At 37.4% G+C, this 8159-nt stretch overlaps 1 protein-coding gene across 2 annotated transcripts in view; it reads right to left on the reverse strand.

Moving 5' to 3' along the window:
- The window catches only part of sulf1 (sulfatase 1), a 56515-nt gene extending 48844 nt beyond the window's left edge, over positions 1–7671 (reverse strand). The window contains exon 1 of one of the 2 annotated variants that reach the window (XM_088642276.1): positions 7458–7671. The gene's annotated coding sequence lies outside the window, so the exon portion shown is untranslated. The remainder of the gene's footprint in view (positions 1–7457) is intronic. The other variant, XM_088642275.1, reaches the window with a different exon arrangement.
- Between the last annotated feature and the right edge of the window lie 488 nt (positions 7672–8159).

Here is an 8159-nt window from a genome sequence, read left to right on the forward strand (position 1 = left end):
TTTCTGAACTTCAAGAGATTCATTGCAGAAAATGGAAAATATCCTTTTTCTTGATGAACTGCTAGAAGATGCCAGATGTACGAGTGTAAAAAAAGGCAGTTTATACTCATGCTATATCCTTCAGAACATTCACGGTCCCCTTTCACGGTAAAGCATCAGCACTTTCAGACACACATAAGCCTAACCAGGGTATCTACAAGGAAACCAAAAGGTGTAGATTCTGTTTATACTAAAGTATATTGCACTTAACTGTGAGACTGAGGTCAACATTCCAAAAGTGTCAGTATTTTCAATGTCCTTTTTGGATATATTACCTTATTTCAATTCTATTGTAAACACAGCTCCCCTGACAGCACGGTGTGACAGACATCTTTCACCATATTGGAATCACAGGTTTGGATTCTGTCATCACTATTTCTATCAGCAACCTAATTCTCTTTAAAACCTTTAGTAACCAGGCTTAGAGTTTCTTAGATTTTGAGATTATCATTGGGCATCCAGAAATATACCTACCAGGAGTATAAAGCACTCACTAGCCTTGAAATTAATATGTTTAGTCTTGATGTGGATGATACTTTTTATATTTATAAACAAGTCACCTTAACCATTGTATGTAATTCTCCTAAATATAAACTTTCTACTAGTAGTGAAATGTAAACAGAAGACTTATGTAAATATTTAAACCATTATTTCCCATCCATCCAGAATGTAATCAGTAATACTCAAGGCATACTACAAAAAAAGGACAAGGAAATGCTGAATTGAGTCATGACCTGAGCTGTATATAACAGCTGTATTCAGCATGGAACACGACCACAGTAACATCTGGAGTACTGTATTTGTATTACAGTTTGAGGATACAAAGACAACACAACATTCAAGCTTCATGCAAACATTTAATCTTTACCATCTACTAACAGTACAACTTGGCAACATCCCCTCAAAATATTTTTTTTCAGTCATGTTTTTAGCAATTATGTTTTTATCAAGCGGTACAAATGTGCACAATTGCACCATTTCTGTCGATTACAAATGCAACAAGTGGTTTAGCATATTTAAGGAAGCCAATAAAAATCATTAGCAGAGGAATGTTAGCCGCATGCTTTTGTAATAGCTATACACTTAGAGTTAAATGCTTCATAATCTGATGAGAACTGACAAACACAATGCTTCAGAGGTCTACAACTAAGAGTCTGCAGTGTCCCTGAAGCAGTTTGGAAACAAATTCCAGACAGGGGACTCAGAAGCTAAAAGCGCCGTCACCAGCAGTTCTCAAGCAAATATTTGGCACAGTTTGAAACAACGTGCCTGCAGAATGCAGCGCATGTGCTGGCGTATACTTAGAACACTGATCCAGAGAAAAGCTGTGAACAACCTGCTGTATCATGATAAAGCTTTGCTGGGGCTGAGACCTCTACAGTTTCACTTAGACATTTGTGCTGGTTCTCATGTCCCTGGTCACCCCCCTCATTATTCTAGCTGGTCCCGTCTGTCACACCCACAGGCTGTGAATTTTTCCAGGGAGGCTCTGGCAAAATGATGTATTTCTAATATATTGAAACTATTGCAATTTTGGTATTCTATCTGCAAAATGCAATGACCGTTGAAAACACGGAATTACCCGAGATCATTTGTGAGAGGTTTTTTTTAGATAAAATGCAAAATTCGGAATGCGTTGAAAAAACCTTTACCACCAGCTAAGAAACTCCTCAATCTCCACTCTGCCTGAATATTAATAAATAAACCAAGCTCACATTTTGAATATTAAGTGAATCAAAATTTATCTTAGTACAGACAGCAGTGTAAAACTGTAATTTATAAAGACCATAAAGAGCACATTCACAATGCTTCCCTCAAAAACACTGCAACATGTCTTCACTTGCACTGCCAACGTGAGCAAATACCTGACCTCTGGTGAACATGAACCCAACCATGCTGCCCAGAGCTGCAGGACTTGCAGCAGAGCCGGTCTGATACCCAACTAGATCCGTCAGAAATGGTTTTAGACAAGCTATAAATCACAACCTTGCTTTTACTGGAAAAAAAAAAACATTTCTAAAAAAACTAAGCTTAAAAAAAGAATTAACGTGAGCAATGACCCACATAATTGATGAATAATTATAAAATGACAAGCTGCCTGTTCTTTTAATCTATCATGGTGTAGTTTCCCAAGTCTAACAAACCAACCATTCATAAATTCACTGTGTAACTGTCGAAGTAGAGGGACCTTGATTTAACCTACTCTGTAATCGTGCCTTGGAAATGGCCTTTCGAGAAGTGATGGTAGCGCAGAATCAGCTGCATGATTTATTTTTTATGTTTACACAGTGATTGTGCCATGGCAGCCTAATTGAGAAATAACACATCATGCAAGTTGGAAATGACAGATCTCCAACAATCTTCAGCTTGGAGCTTGGCAAGGCCGAAGTATTGCAACTAGAATTTCATGGACTGCCTTCTAATGTGTAAACCACAGCTGAGGTAAGCAAAAGAAGTTTCCCCTCATGCCAAAAAAGCACAGTAAAGTGAGGAGCAATTTAAACATACATAGCACATGCTAAAGACCTTCCACACACAGGACTAACAGGAAAACGTTTTTTTATTCAATCTTTTTCTCGCAGCACAGAAGAAGTGAGGCGGGGAATCACAAGTTGTCTTTTTATCACGCTTTGGCCAGTGACTTATACATTCACCACTTGAGGCTCTCCAAAGTTTGGCCTTAGTCCGATGAAAGCCTTCACCTTCAGCGGGCCGGTTTTTCGGACCAAGTTCCGTTCCGATGCTATTTGCCTGGAGTCTAACTGTGGATGATAGTGGCAGGCCATTCATTTTCAAATAAAAAAACAAAACAGATTGCTTCTCTCCGGGGAGCAGATTAATACATGAGAGAGCTGCCGGGGCAAGAGAACAGAGAGGTGCTGGGAGTACAGACGTGACGTCTGGCAGTTCTCTGACCCCCCCCATTCACACAAGCACAGCTTGGCCACTTGACACAATGGGAAGGAACCGAGGCAGCAGTGCTGACTGGGAAGATACATTCTCTTTCACTCCATCAAGAGCAGAACTCAAGTTCTTCTACGTGCGTCAAGCAGAAAAATGGCACATCCGTCTATACATTAATATATGGAAAGCTCTTTTTGTTTTCGAGATTCACATGAGGTTTAGTCCCACCCTTAAAAGGGCATTCTCTTAACATTCAGACTGAAATAAAAGTTAAAGTCATGTCATGAAAATATTAGAAAAATGTAAATCCAAAATTGTTCGTTCTTTATAAAATGGGAAACAAATTAACACTTTTTTTGGAAGTGAGATTATTTATGAAAAAAGAACTATGCAATTGTGTGCATGACCTACTATAAAATTATGGCTCACTCCCATTACTGTTTTTGGTATAACCTGGACATTTTCCTATCTTACGACTTTGCAGAGCTTGTACGATATTGCAACAATTGTGTGTGACAAAGAGAACACAAGAGGGCGCCATAATGAGGTTCCCTAAAAAAAAATGACTCAAATTTGGTTGAAAGAACTACGAGTTAACCATCAGTCCCAGGGCATAAAATCATCATTATATTACAAGAGGATTCAAGATGTCATATATAACGGAAAAAACGCTTAGGAAAATGGGAAATATAGAGTTCATCAACTAGTAAGTTGGCGATTTTGAAAATTAGTTATGATCTTCTCTTACGCTCACGTACAAAGCAAATTGTACTATCCAGCATCAGGCATACTGACACTCCTTTGGCACATAGAAGTTCTAGATGACCAATAGCATTAATATGGATCCTTCTTGTGTGTATTTCTGAATGTTTGGACACAAAAACGTTAACTTTAATTATGTAATTTTGAGAATGAGGCATTGTAAATTTTATTTTCAACTTTACCACTGGACGTTCTCAAACTGCCTTTCAATGATATTACATGAAAATTGGTCATAACACATTGTATAGCAACATGTGGAAATGCTTTGGCGGCTGCAATCTGTGTGTGCCTACTGTTTATATAGCTCCACTTGAAAGGGAAAACTCCCTAAAGACCCCTTGTGGGACCAGTACTGCTGGCTTTCTCACACACAACCATACTCTCTGTTATTGCACTACATGAAGCAGAGGAATCAGGAAGTGTTAATTAGATTACTTATCAAACAGAAGAGCCCTGTGTAGCAGGATGGCACTTAGGGTTTGGAGGTTAGTAAAATTAAACACACTACGATAAGCAAACACTGGAACATTTAAGCAATGCACCTAGTCGATATCTTCACCTACTCCATTAGTGGCTGAAAGCATGGAGCAATACTTGAATTTGTAAAGGTGCACCACTAGAATGGTTAAAAGCAAGGATATTGTGTCTCAAGCTTTTTTTCTATCCCAAACCTCTGCAAATCCTCAACGAGAAGACTGATCATGAATTGAACTCGTAAGTGCACGGCAGGAAGAAAACATTTCTATAATCCCTCACTCTGCATGTAATAATCAAAGCCCACATTTCATCGATATAATGTAAACGCATGCAGTGACTAGGGGGTCACAAATATGAGAACACCTGTACACTACCTGCAACCCCACTGAGCAAGGCAAACTAAACATAAACCATTTATAAAGCATCAACCTTTCAAAAAAAGTTATAACGGGGTGTTTTACCGAGATCTTACCTCACTTATTCCCATTAACCTGTCACCCCTTGAAATGTGTGTACATACCCTTCCCAATCGGAATGCTGGAGACAGTACAGTTCTCAGAACTAAGTGAGACAAGAGACCTGTGTGAGAATTAGCTGTTGTGGCTTTTGAGTGAGGAGCCTGGATAGGACAGTGATGGAGCCCCTATGACTCTAAGTGGAGTAAAATACAACAATTTTTTAGTCTTAATTAATTGCAATAACAAGCCAAGTTAATGTTTCACATAATGAAGCACAAACCACAATCAAAAGATAGAGAAACAATGGTAGTTGTGCAAATTAAGGCAGCCATTGTGTATAGAGGGACTAAACAGGGCTATATTAACTAAATAGAAAACAAACTGAAATGTCACTAACCCAAAGTAAAAATAATATGAATATTATGTAAGGAGTTGTGGAGACTATACTGAAGCATAGTGTTGATTAGGAAACCTTGAAAAACACCAAGAATGGTTGAAGCACTGGGGCTAATTTGACAGTGCACGAGCAGGAGACTCATGAAACATACTGCATGAGCTGTGTTTTTAAGGAATGGTTTATTCGTCACCACACGCAACACCCTCCAGAAAGTCTCAGACCCGCATGTCATTGGTCAGCCTCACTTCACAGATCAATCCATGACAACCCAACAAACACTGTGTTCCACCTGAATGAATTGTTCTTCCTCTTTATTATTAAGAGATACAGAGTTGGTGAAAAGGCTTCCAGTGCAACGAGTCTGAAGCACAGAACTAATGAATACAAAACAGCTACTGTAATAATATTTATGTTGGCAGACCTACCCACAGATTTCCAAAACTTTTTTTTTACAACTGCTGCTATTGTTTACGTACAGCAATACAAGTGTATTTATGTCCTGTTCTTAAATGCACTTGACATTAGTTGCCATATTTTCCCTTTCAAATTCTTCAGTGCAATATGCGCTAATATGCACATGTCAAAGGGATGCCATCTGAAACCCACTCTTATATTTTACACTAATTGTGTCTGTTACAACCAATTCATCCAGGCTTCTTATAAGACCACAACACAAGCTTGCTGTTAAAAAATCTAGGTCATAAGAGATGCTGTTGAGAAACCAGACACAGAGACATTACACAGAAACCAAAGCTAAATCTTTTTAATCTGCCAGCAAAGTTACATAAAATTGTTTCCTGGTCTTTGAACTAAAAAGTTGCTTAAGTGAGGAAAACAATTCTCACAATAAATTCTACTTCAGAAGGTCTTGAAAGTGAAATCTGAGAGGGAAATGAGATTGACCTTTAAAAATAAAATCTTTGACTCTGGTGCTTGATATCACACTATGTGCCTTTATGTCATTAATTGTGATATTAATAAAATTACCTCCAGAGTTGCCCTTATAATAGCTGTTACAATCCAGCAAATGTTTTCCTACTTTCTTGTATTTTCTACCAAAGCGTAGAGATTTGCTCTGTGCAGCAGAGTAAATATTGTATGTGATTTTCCAAAGTCGTCTTAAATTTAAATGCAAAACAGAAGCTGAAAATAACCTCAATAATTTATCAAAATTTACCTTTTTTACCTTATTTTTATCTTAAATATCTAAAATGCTCACGAAGAAATCTATAGTAAACATTTAATATATATATTTAAAGTTTGAATAAAAAATGAAAAGTTTAAAATATGCCTGTTTTAGAATACTGCATATTCTAAAAATAAAAATAAAAGCTTGAGTTTATTTGCAGGGCATTACGTTCACATAGCTTTCTATATAGTGCATGTGTATATTCAAATATAACTTTAAAATATAGGCTTGAAAAACGTCTGCCTGTTTATTTTTGGCAAAGTCTTATTTTCTCTGCCCCAACAGCTATAAAACACATTTTCCAAACACTTAACAGAGCATACATTGCCTCAGGCGAAATAATCTAAATAATATATATCATATTCCTACTCTACTGGCAAGACTTACGTGAAGTTAAATAGTTGAATTGAAGCATTTTAGGTCTCCTCAGGGTATATGCAATCTCTGAGACTTAAATGCTTTCTTACAGATATATAGAAATGTACATATAATATGAATATATACATTGTCATCGGCATATCTAAAATCAAACTGTTATGATCATTTGACACATTCTGCTCATTTTAATAATCTTTTGATGTAAGATATCATCCTAATCTTTGCATATCTGCAAAATGTGCAAACAAACACTGGCAACAAGAAACAAGAACAATGCATTTGCAATTTTGTTTGTAAACTGGATATAAAAATAAAGGCATTCAAAGGTTACATCCTTTTTTGCAAAGTGCCAACCAATTAATACTGTCAGAGTACCAATGGTTTTAGGCACATGAAATATATAATCAATTTTTATCTACTTTTACTTCTAGGAACTAACTTTAAGACTCTGTTCATTTAAATGTTATCTACAGATATGTGTCTCTTAATCCATCTGAAAACAGAAATATATTTCAAACACAACTGCACGAGGTGGACTGTTTCACAGTTTTTAAATCCGTAGACACTAATCTTCCCTTACCACTGGAGTTTTAAACAAGTGAAAAAAATCCAAGATTTCAGCAACTTCATAGAAGTGCATTGAGCAAACACAAAGATCTATAAGTCTTACAAAACACTACAACATCACAGCTTTTCTTAAGTTGTGTTTTGGATCAAGGCTGATTAAGAGAGACAAGCTTTAATTCTTATCTTTCAATTCAAGAGTACCTGCAATGCCTATAAGCTTTTATATCCTGTGTCTTAGATGTCTGCAGCATGAAATGAGAAAAATAATTTTTTTTTTTCACAATACCTGAAAATGAGTATTGGTCCTCTGATTCAACACAGGATTTTTTTCGGCTCTCAGAAAGGTTCACCCTTGAGGACCACACAGCTCCTGGAAGACAACCTTTTCTTGCCTAATCCTTTCTCGAATGTGATGACACACACTAACCCCAACCATCTGTTGAAACACGTCCTCAAGCACTCAGCACAGTGGTGTGTCAAGACAAACTACCCAATCCAATCACCGCGGCTGCTGGGTGGCACTTAAAAAGCAGGAGGCAGGGACAAGGACAGAGGGGAAAAAATACTATAGGTCTGAAAACCCTGGGCACGGTAACCTGAGATTGAGAGAGAGAGAAATAATTGCTATAAAAAGAAGAAAGGGAGGAGGTGCCGGGGGAGAGAGTTGAGAGGGAGTGAGTTGTGCCCGTTGACCAGTAATGCTACTTCTCACAACTCCCTGTTATCCCACAGCAACCAGGGGACCCTTGTTGGCGGACACACACACACACAAACTGAACCGCAACTTCACTTTTCGTTTTAAAGAAAAGCAACCTGCAGAAGGCTGAAGTTGTATTTCTTTTTTCTGCCTTTCAGGACAGAATTAGCCTTTATTTGTTTCTTTAAAAAATGTCAGTTTGCAGAACACTCTTACAAACACACACACACATCAACCCATTAAAAAATAAAAAAAATAGTAGGATATACGAGTATGTGACAGAGCCATTTG

The sequence above is a fragment of the Lepisosteus platostomus genome, chromosome 8, assembly GCF_059453375.1.
Source record: "Lepisosteus platostomus isolate fLepPlt1 chromosome 8, fLepPlt1.hap1, whole genome shotgun sequence".
Lineage (NCBI taxonomy): Eukaryota > Metazoa > Chordata > Actinopteri > Semionotiformes > Lepisosteidae > Lepisosteus > Lepisosteus platostomus.